The sequence below is a fragment of the Embiotoca jacksoni genome, unplaced genomic scaffold (genome assembly GCF_022577435.1).
Source record: "Embiotoca jacksoni isolate LCO1_2020_lvr unplaced genomic scaffold, fEmbJac1.0.p SCAF_28, whole genome shotgun sequence".
Lineage (NCBI taxonomy): Eukaryota > Metazoa > Chordata > Actinopteri > Embiotocidae > Embiotoca > Embiotoca jacksoni.
Window position 1 is genome coordinate 3,425,552 of NW_027185379.1, and position 12,425 is coordinate 3,437,976.

Here is a 12,425-nt window from a genome sequence, read left to right on the forward strand (position 1 = left end):
CAGACCACATCCTGCTCACAGCTCTTTAGCTCCTCAACGACAGCCTTTGAAGTAGTTATAAACAGTTGTTAGTTGAGGCATATATAAAGCCACAGACCGCTGTTAAGACGTACGGGGCTGAATACAGGTTGTGGTTGTAGTGATTCCTGTGAATATAGTTGTTTGGGGGAGAGAATCTGTATTTTGGAATCTGGTGTAGAAACTTGGGTTACTTCGGTTATACAAAACTCTACTATGCCACTTTAAACTATGACTGCATTGACAAATACATGTTAGCTACCCCAAAAACTTATTAACTTTGCTTAGTTTAAAAAAAAAAAAATCCAAATAATTTTTCTCACACATTCAAAGGAAATTACCTTTTAATATGTAAATTAAGCTTAAATTCTCCTGTCATTTCCTTAAATTCTGTTTTTTTTAAATCTCTAAAGCAGTGCTTATTTAAAGTGGTGATTACTTGGGGCACTGTCAGAGATCCTTTTTACCTTAATATTGGTGGTTGTTCAAAAAGTGTTAGATATCTGCAGATCTAAGATTTGTACTCATTTAAGATCATTTGGATGAAGCAAAAAAAAAAAAAGTCCTTTTGAAAAGTCACTTAAACTCAAGTCTTCATAATGTGGAACTTGATCAGAAGCAAAAGAAATCTTCACTGCCAGACAATGTCAGCAGGCTCACAGGAATTCAAGTTTAACACATAATAGTTTGTGATGGAAGTATTCATCTTCTGAAAATGGTATTAGCTGCTGTAATAAAATATTAAGAATTTCACAAGTTGACCTTCTCATATCCTGTAAGTGTCACTGTCAGTAAAAGGTTTCCCCCCTGGCTACATGAGCATCAACACTACTCTGCATTTACAGGCTTCACATTCCAGGCTTGCAATTTGCCCCCTCACAGTCTGACTCCAAACATATCAAACAATGTTCCCCTCACACAAGGAGCAAATGTGCTTGGTGGTATTGTGATTATAGATTTGTGATCAACGGTATCAGTGCTGTCACCCAGAAGTTAGCTATGCACTTAGGGATATTATCTACCGAGACATAACATAGCATGATTAAAAACTGCTGTAAGCTGAAACTAGATGTAAACAACTGAAGGTAATCATATGTACTTGGTAATATAGCTTTCCTACAAACGCTGATGTAAAATTAAACTTTATCCACAAGAATAAGACTACAAAAACATTACCATAGAGACCAGGTAAAAATAAGGGAAAGCCAAAACACTGGGACAATATTTTGCAATATAGAAATTTGATGTCTGGTTTACTTGCTATTCACGCAGGCAATCGTTTGCCTCCAGGTCAGCAAGTGAGAATACCAAGCATGGCTTCAGTTTGAGTGTGTTTCTTTTTATAAAAGCACCACAAGTACACTCGCCACTCAAAGTCACATCTGGGTCAACGTCAAGACCCATTTTTATAATTTTGATTCCAATATTAATGAGCAAGGAGCAGAGATTTCAAGTTATCTCACAAATAGATACTGAAGAAGAAAAGAGTCCTGGTACATTGGACAGAAGGGGAGATTGCATCTGTATGTTCCCAAACTCATCCTGGATGCAAGAACAACTTTTCAAAAATAACACGTAAAAAAAACCAAGTGAACGCACTTTTGATTTTTGTGTTCCTGTTGGTAAATGTCCCGGTCACGTGTCCAACATTTACATGCACTGAGGAGATGTGATATTTATCATATCTTTGGATACATCTCATGAAGTCATCCCTGAGTACCATCTCAACCATAACACCCCTGAAGCTCCCAGCTCCCTGGCGTGTTGCATTGTGCACTGGAGCAGAACCGAACTGGATCCAGACACACATGACTAAACAAATGTGTTCGCCTCCTCCAAGCAATCCTGATCGTATTTTCCAGTATAGGGCTTTTTTTTTTTTTTTTTTTTTTTTTTTTAAACCTGTGGAATGTCATTTATAAAACGTCACAGTTTAGCTGGAGTCCAGTGCCTCCACGCATTTAACAGGTTTGAAACCTGGTAATAAAGGATAAGTTCAATGTATCTAAATGCTTCTAAGGACGCCGTCATGTCGGTGTAGTTGAAAAAGATAGCATTACTGCAGTTTAGCAAAAGTTGGTCAAACTCTCAAATAACAAGAGAATAATGGCCGGCCATCACAGCATGTACCCATGACATTCACAGGGTCAATTCACAGTATATTTCTGTCCTTATCTCTCCATGGTTATTGGCACTTTATACTTTTAATAATACCAAATAAAGACAATTTTCAGCAGCTATCCACTCCCTGTTGAAAATGTTTACAATAATTTATTGCCAATTTGCATACCATTAAATGTCTTATTTTTACTTAATATGAGGAAATTAAATTGCAGACTGAACATTGAGTGTCTAATAATGAAAACCAAAGTCAAACTGTCAGGGAACAAAACAATTGGTGGCATACTGTTCCAATTGACATGACTGGGCACAAACATTTGAAAGGAAATAAATTTGCATGCCCCAAACAAAACTTTAACAAAAAGCAATGTTAGGTGGTGTGGTGTTGTGTGGCAACAAGAGGAATTACTAGAAAAAACACACTGTGGAGCTGCATGTGCCATCATGCTGAATCCTGCTCCACATGTAAATTCAAAATGTTTATAATAAGTCAAGTATCTGGGAGACCGCATGATCTCAGATGAACTCTCTTGACGTGTAAATGTACAATATAACCTTTGTTCCACTGCACACCGTACCTTTCAATTAAGTGAAGCGTGTCACATAAGACCGTGCAAACCAATTGGTACAGTTATTTTCCTCTCCAAAGAATACTTCTTCGTTCAAATTTAGACTGAGCACTGCATGTGATTTTCATTTAAAGCTTTCAGATGAAACTCCAGAGCTGGTGTTTTTCAATAGCTTGCTCTCCTTCACTCATAACAGAGGCATTGTCAAGATCTATAAGCGTGAAAGCCAGAATCTGGCCTCCTGTCCTGCTAAGCCTCGAACGGTCAATACATTACCATAACTATGACACCAGATGACCATTTCTCAACCCTCTCCCCGCAGCAGGAGTCACAACGGGCTTTCAAACACAATGTGGGGATTTTAAATTAACTCAAACATCATGAAGTCCTCCAGCCCCCCTCCAGGATGCGCTCTGGGAATTCTCCTTGATTTTGACCATCTTTCACATTTGCAATTCATCATCAATCTTTCTCAGCATCACAAAACCACCACCACCACCACCACCTCCACTGCTTTGTTATTACAACGGCACAGACACAAGCTGTATTGTTTGCATCTGGCAGTGAATGAAAGGCAACACAATGGCTCACTGCCTGGAGTTGTAAGTAAAGTTTGGCCCCCTTTATTAGTGCTGCAGGTACAAACATGGTGGAAAACCCACCCTAAACACAGGCTGTGAGGACCCCAGTACATGGTTACAAACGCATAACAACAACAACAAAAAACACCTATGGGAACTTGAATATTGCATTCACAGCTAATATATCCCACAAATACACATCTTTAAGACACAACGGGATTCACAAGAGTGTTGTTTGCATCTTACAAATCTAGCCATTCTCTGAAATACACTAAAACCTGCTTACAGACCACCCATTGACTCCAAGTGTGTCACAAAAACAGGTGATATTTAGCACCTCTTTTGTAAAGTGGGAGGTTTGAAGCTGGAGAGCCATTTGTCTCTTCTGACTGCTACCACACTGCCCAACACACATCTCAAGCAGCCAGAAATACACAGCAGCAAAAACAACAACTTACCTTCCTGTGTACTGCCAGAAAAGTGCTAATTCTGCGTTTTCTCCCCACAGTTACCACAAGAAATGTCGCACATCAATAAGGCAGAACAACGTCCAAGATCCACGAGGCAATTATTGATACTCCTCCTGCAAGTCCACAGCAGACTGACTCCTATATGCAAAGATGAGTAGAAGAACTGAGGGGAAGAGGGAGGACTGACTGTTAGTAACCCCCCCTCCTCCTCCTCCTCCAGCTGATTCTTTCACACTCTTTGCTCCCTCCCTTCTTGCCCCCTCCTTCATTCTATAATTCCATCCCCCTAAACTACAACCTATTGCCAGCAGGAATGCGTGTTCCCTCCCTAGTCTCCTCTGTAATTGCCCCTCCACTCCCTGAGAAGCGTGATGATTACACTGAATCAGCAGCCTATCTATTCCAGAAAAACCGAGAAGAATAACAACTGTCAGATTTAGTCTGGATCAGAAGAAGCCCAAATATAAACTTTGCCTTATTTTTGACTAAGGTGCAAAGTACCTAATGTTTGCCTCAGAGGCAATGAGGGCTGAAAGTTTGCAGTCTTAATGTGTTGCATCGTGTAATTTAGAATATTCAGTGACAGCCCACAGTGGACTTGTGCTTGAGAGGAAAGCAGAACTTGCAGAGCTGTTATGTGACTGCCACATTAGCAGTGACAGTGGTGCTAAATTCATTTTGAGATGATGGAACCGGCAGGCGACACAGGGGAGGGGGAATGGGTGAGGACGGAGGCGAGTGAGTACGGCAACGTCTGTTCAGCTACAGCCTGCATCATGTGCTCCAGAAGCAGCTTTGCATGCACACTGAACAGCGAAACATGCCCAGAGCCAGTTGAGAGTGTAGAAACCCTGACAACCGCACAGAGAGCACTGAGCTTTAGTCCGTCTGAGAGATTGGAGGGGGAGAATTGCTGTGTCTAGACTTTGTGATGACTATGACCAAAATAAAAAGCACTCAGCACTGTGGTCGGGCTGGCTTCCTCTTAATGTAACTTCATGTCCTGCCAAGGTTGCGACCCTGATATTAAACTAAACCACCAGGATTTCATAGTAAGGAAAGGAATGCCCGGTCTGCGGACGCCTAATCTGCATTCTTATCAACTCTTTGAGCACGATTTCTTTCAGGTAATCTGTCAGGGTAACAGATTTGTCTTTGGGAATTCTAATTTCACACACAAAGCATGTTGTGTTCAGTTTCATCTTTTCAATTAGTGAAACAATTCACTGGGATGTGATCCAACAAGACATGAAAGCACATGATACAGTCTGAAGACATAATGTCAAGAGAATAGTGCATGAACACAAAGTGATTTGAGAAATCCACTAATCTGCACGTCTCCTCGCCAAAAAATACAGAATACGACAGCAGAGCAATAAATGCATCTGTCAGTGAAATGTGGGCTAAATGCTGAATCGTTTCAGAATCGTAGATTGCTTGCATGGAGCTAAGCTAAACAAAATACTCTTGCTTTCTCATCACCGGCACAGGGCTATTAAACCCTGTGCTATCTGCACTCAATTTAGGAGCAGATTGAATTGGACATCCAGTACATTGACAGGCCACTCAATACCGCTGGAGCAATTTGGCAGGTGAGACTACAGTTACAAATCCATAGCAACACTTCAGACTGCTGATGCTGTCCAGGTGTCACAGCCAACCACAATCACTGCCAATCACAATCAGCCACTGTGAGAGAAAAAAAGAAAAGTAATGTCAGAGAAATATTTTGCCAGGATATGCAGTAAGTTCCAGATCTTAAAACAAAATGTGAGTGAAAGGTAAAATGCTGTGTTTTGTCTTCAACAGAAACAGCCTCATTTAAAAAGGAGATTGGTTTTCCCAAACTTGGTTTTGGATGCAAAAAGGATTAGGTTTTCTTTTAAAAGCCATTTCGGGGGACTGCATGGAGCTGGGTCGCATAAATTATTTATTTGTTTCCTAGTAAGGTTGTTGACACCACAAGATGTCAAGTTAATAATTGACAACACATCGCTTTAGTATAGCAATTTTGAATGTACAACAGGATGGAGCATCATTCAAGAGGATGTAGCTGTGATGTTAAATTCCCGTCATGTCGTATTAATATGAAGGACACACAGTCAACAAAAACACAAAGTTGAAGTTCAGTTTCAGGGGTCACAGTAGGCCTATGTAGCTCTGCAGGACAGAGTAGCATTACTAGGCAACGGTAACATCAGTTTGTATGTGAAGTAAGGCCTGACACTCAACCATATAATCTGAAAAATGCTGTGAAACAAGTCTAGTGCAATGACACCACGAATGTCTATGAGCAATATTAACAACTTTGAACTACAAAGCCAAGATGATTTCATGTCTCACACCAATTCATCTCTAAATTAGCATGGAGAGGATGAGTTGTACCTACAATTCTGCATCAAGATGTTGTTTTTTTTGTCTGAGGGCTATAAAGAAAGCTTCTTGTCTACAAACTGTGCATGCAAAACGTTGAAGTACATTTTACTCTTAAACAAGAGCTCTGCTGTGGTTAAGCAAACACATTGACCGCAATACTGAAAAGAACAGCCATTACTGCAAGTATTTGTTATTATTTTGGTCAGGGTCCTCTCAACCACACCAACCCCCACCTCTCCCCCTCCTATCCGTGTCCTTTTTGAAGAAAGAGATGGTCCATTGTACTGAGGCGGAACACTATGTACAACTGATATCTCAAGAGAAAAATGCAACTGTTACACAAGACATGAAAGGAGTAACCCCAGCCTGGCGAGAGATCATTAGCACAGGATCTAGTGGTCTCCAACAGAGAGTTGCCTCTCAAGAGTCGACATCAAAGGTGCCGCTATAGAGAGGGAAAGAATTTAAAGTGCAAAGAAAAAAAAAGCTGGAATTGATTGGTCTGGACGGAACCTATACAGCATAGGTAGCTTGCCAATATTATTTATTAAAAAGATGCCTGGGAGCATATCAAAGTTCAAGGCCTGCACTTAACATGCTGCAGGGTGGGGTCAACTTTACTGGTAACACAAAACACCATAGTTTGACCTACAAGACGTTTAACTGTATGACAACAGCATGTCACAGTAAGAACATCTCGATGTTTAGGAGTTTAACTGGATTTACTTTGGTTGAAAGGATAATTGCGTTTTAATTGTTTCAATGGGAATGTTTTTGTTTTTTTATGGAATAACTGGTTGATTTTTTTTAAATAGGTTAGTGTTTAAAAAGAAAAATCCCACCAGATGACACAATTTACATCTTTATACTTACTTTGTCTGACCAATAACACAATAAGGAATAAATCAATTGAGACATTCTTTTGACAATTTTATTAACTTCACCAATTATTATAGGCCTGATTTAAATCCGACACAACCGTTGTAGTTTATGTAACCTTATGGCAAAATCCATCACACAACAATAACACTGTTGTCTGTGTTCTTGGTTGTTTGTATATAATATATGTAGATATATACTGTACTGTATATACTGTGCATTTTATATTTAATATTTTTTTTTTTACTGCTATTTTATTGCTTTTTATTATTCTATTATTATCTTATTGCTTCTGTATGCTGCTGTAGCGGAAAAAAATTTCCCCTTGGGGATTAATAAAGTAACTACCTAACCTAACCTTGACTTTTGATAAACTTCCACTTCTTTACGACAGTTTGACCTTGTTGTCAAGACATCTTTTGACTTCTTACTAAGAGGTCTAGCATATCCAACAGAAGTAATTATTGCCACTTCAAAACATTTCACACACCCAACCTACAGCAAACGAAAAAGGCCATGAGAAGTTCTTGGTTATGATTAATGGTGTGGTAAACTTAGCCTAACTCCAGTCTCCCTAAAGTGACTCAGCCTCAGCAGTTTAGTGCACTTAGTATCTATTATTCATCCAAAACCACAAGACTCTGCCAGCCACGTGAAGCTGATGAGCATCACAATGTGCATTTCTGACAGCTGGTCAAACGTTCCTGCTTACAGCACAGAAATAGATGGAACAGAGCTTTACATCACATGACATTACATTTAGCTGACGCTTTTATCCAAAGTGACTTACAACACACCGATGGTACACCATCGGGAGCAATTTTAGGGTTCAGTGTCTTGCTCAAGAACACTTAGGCATGTGGACAGGAGGAGCTGGGATGAAACCACCAACCTTCCGATGAGTGTGCAACCCACTCTACCAACTGAGCTACAGCCTCTCTCTTTAAAAGGATAATTTCCGTATGTACAACAGTTCCAGTGAATGCCATCCACAAGTCGGCGTATACAAAGACTTTGGAATAACCCACTGTAGACAGACCTGCAAATTGAAATGGAAAATCCCTATTCCGAGGCTATACCAACCTCAAAGGGGGCTTTGAAGCTCAAGTCCGTGCTAGAGCGTTTGTTTGCTTGTTTCAAAAGATGCAAGCCACAGCACAGTGTAATTCATTTTGACTTTGACGAGAAAGTGAATTTAGGCATGTAATAATTCACGAGAAGGCCGGTGTCGACATTACGTTTGGAAGAAAAGCTGAGAATCACACAAAATGCCTCTGCGGCAGTTTCTGCTTTAAGCTTGACCGTAGAGGGTGAAACTACATTGGGTTTGGTCCTTGCTCTCTAAGGTTAGTGGAACACAACCAAAGTTTTTCCTCGTATTATACGGAGTGTATCATAGTAACCCTAATGTGGAACGCTGGAGGTGTGGTCCTCTGGAAAGCATCTGGGATCAAATCTTGGCAAATCATCGAGATGCTTTTCCAGATTGTGCTGACTGTCAGCAGACCATGAATTCATCATACGAGTCTTCACTCTGGAAGTTACCACATATTCCAACATCTTCTGCAATCCGTGAAAAAAAATTACAAAAATACACCGGGCCTTTAAAAATGCATTTGAAGTATCGTTCAAAGATTCAATCAGTCACCCTGCTTAGCGGCATATGGTTCAGAACAAAACTACACGACTCTCTCTGATGTTTACATTGTGGGGAACAATGAGATTCCTTTTTTCAACTGTCCAAAGATGGCGAAAGACAAAGGGATAGAGCAGCACATCAATGGTATTCCCTTATGGAGATAGATGTCCTGTCAGGAGGAACAAGGGAAGGCTGGGCTCTTGTCTGAAACTCATGACGTGGATGTCAACAGAAGAGGAAAGGAAAACATGATTGTCCTTCATTCATCAACTTAAAATCCCTCGTACTCAACGTAATGTGATCATCTGATATAAATGTTATCTCACTGCATGCATATGGCTGTAATATTGGAAGTCTGGCGCGCTCTGATATAAGGAACGCGTTCATCCGTGCAGAAACAGAGCAGATAATTCTCACAAGACAAATTTGGCAACCTGCCTGTGAAGGCCACATTCAACACAAGAGTCTGAACTGAGAGACCTGCAGCTGCAACACTGTTACACAAGACAGCTGCATAATTCAACATTTGAGTTTAACAGGGTGCGATTCAGGTTTTAATTAGAAAGTGAACATCTTCGAGCTGCAAATACGGATTCTTTATCCAGTGATGAGACTCACTTATAATGTATATATTCATAAAATGGCAGGATTTTCTCTAAAACCAAAACATATTAAACTGTCAATAATTTAAAATGGATGAGGAGCAAAGTCTCATATTTGCTGTTGAAAACCACAAATTTTGAAAACTATATCAATGAGTTAAATATTGTTTATCATAAATGATGGATCAAGTAATTGTTCCATCACTAAAATAAGGAATATTACAATTAATTATCACTCAGTATATTATCAGCAGTGTATTGGGTGATAATATTGTCCTACCACATCAGGAGCTATGTGTGCATGCCACTGAGGCTTTAGCTCAACTCATCACTCTCACTGTAATACCCAAAGTAAGCCTTTTACCAGGGAGACACAAGTTTTCTGTTGGGAAAGATTTGTGGTCTAATGGCTGTAATTCATATTTCCACAACAAACCTCCTCTTCTTCACTGCTGACTTTTGAAATGCATGGCTTGATAAGCCCTCACTGGGCTGCAAGTGATTTAACATAAATCTAACCAGTGTGGCACAAGTTATAATTGAAGCCATTATAAGTACTACAGAAGGTAGTAGAAAGTGTGTATTGTAATGAATGGTCTGTTAGTGTTATCACTCTAGGCTCTGTATGTTATTCACTTGGCACTAACCAAAACACTAACTGTCGTCAGTATTTACTTTGCACCACTTTGCAAATAAATGAGGAGTTATGTGCAAGTGGGATGGAAATGAATAATTTACAAAGGGCGCTTATGAGGCTTAGATTATGCACATTTGAAGAAGTCGACTGGATTTGGTGCTGCATTTCTGTACACGCATGAAGAACAAAGTCATGGATTGTACAAAAAGCCAACAGATTACCATATGAATGTGTAGACATTCTTTCATGAGAAGACAGTTGATCTAACATTTTATATCTTTGAGATGCAGAGTTGAAGAGTGCCGAGACAAGCCAGGAATGGGCAAAACTAGTTCCAACTCAACCACACACAAGACAGACAGGGAGAAGGTGAGGTCTCCGAGCAGGCAGGTCACACAGATGGGCTCAGGTTACCAGCTCGAGGACACATCACTAAACACTGAGCTCATTCTGCTGGATGCTCAATAGCAAAGTTGTTCATGGTTCCCCATTACAGACAAAGCATTCAAGTTGTTTTAATTGAATCATGGAACAAGACCACCTTCTAAACAACACGCATGTTAACACGTGCCTGTTTAAGCTTTGAGGTTCCCCATAAACAGCTGCTCAGTATAACAAACTAAACTTCAAAAGCCACTCAAAAGCTGCAGCAATAAGGCATTGATTGAAATTGTGATGTAAAAAAATGACTGAATGGATCAATGGCAAAAAAAAAAAGTGAATTAGTGGGTATTGTAACCAAACATTTTGTGGATGAAGAAACAGGATTTGGTGCTATTTGGGCATGTTGTTGTGAGAACTAGTGAGGACAAAAAGTCCAGTTTGTGTACTAAATGATTTTGAAGACTTGTATGACTTTTTTTTTTTTTCTGTGATGAAATTTTGTCACCACACACTTGTGTACATATAACATCGCTGTTGAATGGTCAAAAGCCAGATTGTGTTTAAGTGGTGCCATTTTAAAACACATTAATACAGGTCATTATGTTATGGTGACATCAATCAATAAAACATCTCTGTACTTGTTAACTGTTGCATGTTGTAGCAGATAATATCTGTTTTTTTTCACCATGATATACACAGCTACCACGACTTGTTTGTGGAACAGGAAGGTCTTGACTCGCCATATACACAAGCTGCTTACTGGGAAACTGCATTCTAGCCTCCCAAGATTGATATTTATGGATAAAAGTCTTGCAGCAAGAATTGCAGAAAGCACAAACGATAGCAAATACATATCTGTCCAATACTACATTTTTTGGGGGGTAAATAGTAAATTTATTCAAAATATATTTAGACAAATATATGGTGCAGAATGGTCGAGTCTTAACCTGCTGCAGCTTTACACCTTCATATCATGTTGGTTTAGGGGCCTCAGTTAAATGGCAGGAAGACAACACTTTGCAGTAGACTATGGCAGTGACGCTGCAACAAACGTGACACCATAAGGTCACTGGAGTAAAGCAGCTGCACAAATGGGCTATCGCCTTTCAGTTGAGTCACCTGCTCATGATCCGTTTACTTAGGCAAGGTGTGAATACACCAACAACCGCGCTAGATCATCTGTAGCCGGCTACTACAACGAAAAAGGGGGGGGTGCAGCGAGTCCGATTAAATAACTCGGCTTCACGCAACAATTCGCCGCACTGAGGCCATGCGAAGCTCCCCAAACTGTACACGAGCTCAGAGGCGTTCAAACACCTCCAAGGTTTTAAGGCAGACATGCCTACTGTTCTGCGTGTCTTGGAAAATGTGTTCGTGGTGCGGCATTCACGCAATGGGATGAAAATGTGTGGACATGCATGTTAACCCAGCTGCGTGTCACCCCCCCCCGTTAATCAGGCACATGACTGGGTTTAGCGTCCCCCCCCCCCAAAACAACTGATGTGAGACTGAATGAATGGACACCAGATGCACAACAGTCCGTGGACAACGACGCAGCTCGTCGGTATTGTCCTCCGGACCGCACAGACCTCTTCAGTGCGGCAGCGTCTGTCACCCCTGATAAACTTGTATGATTGAGTGACGCGGTCATGCGTTGGGACGGCGCTAGGACCACGCGGACGCACGGTTCGGCTATGGAGCTGATTTTTCCTTCTCATGTTTAGGAAAACATGCTTTCCGATCTCCTTTACATACCTGCCTCCGCATCCATCGCCATCCGCCTGCTTGCGTTCAGACATTGAAATCTTCATGTTTCACACGCCGGTGTTGCCCATCCGCGTCTGAGAGATCCTGCCGCTTCTCCAAGGTCTTTCCGTCCACGGACCACGCGTGATGTTTCCATACCGCTGAGAGGGGCGGAGCCCGCGGACCTTGGAGACGGTGTGCAAGTGGATCACGAGAATGCCACTTATTTAGCCTCAGAGCCAATCAGCTGCGGTTCACTTCGATCATGACGGTGTGAAATGCAGTGGCAGATGAGTGTTTTGGTTTATTATGAAAAAAAAAAAACTGCAAAAAATAAGATCCCTTTTTAAAAAAAAAAAAAAGAAAAAAAAGAAAAGATCTCATTGCATTATTTAAATGCCCT

The 12,425-nt window shown here is 40.7% G+C and overlaps 1 protein-coding gene across 3 annotated transcripts in view; it reads right to left on the reverse strand.

Moving 5' to 3' along the window:
* LOC138205310 (rho guanine nucleotide exchange factor TIAM1-like) overlaps positions 1-12,210 on the reverse strand; it is a 40,292-nt gene extending 28,082 nt beyond the window's left edge. The window contains exon 1 of one of the 3 annotated variants that reach the window (XM_069161219.1): positions 12,032-12,210. The gene's annotated coding sequence lies outside the window, so the exon portion shown is untranslated. Of the gene's footprint in view, positions 1-3,747; positions 3,835-12,031 lie in introns of those variants that run through there. The other 2 variants (XM_069161216.1, XM_069161217.1) reach the window with 2 other exon arrangements.
* Between the last annotated feature and the right edge of the window lie 215 nt (positions 12,211-12,425).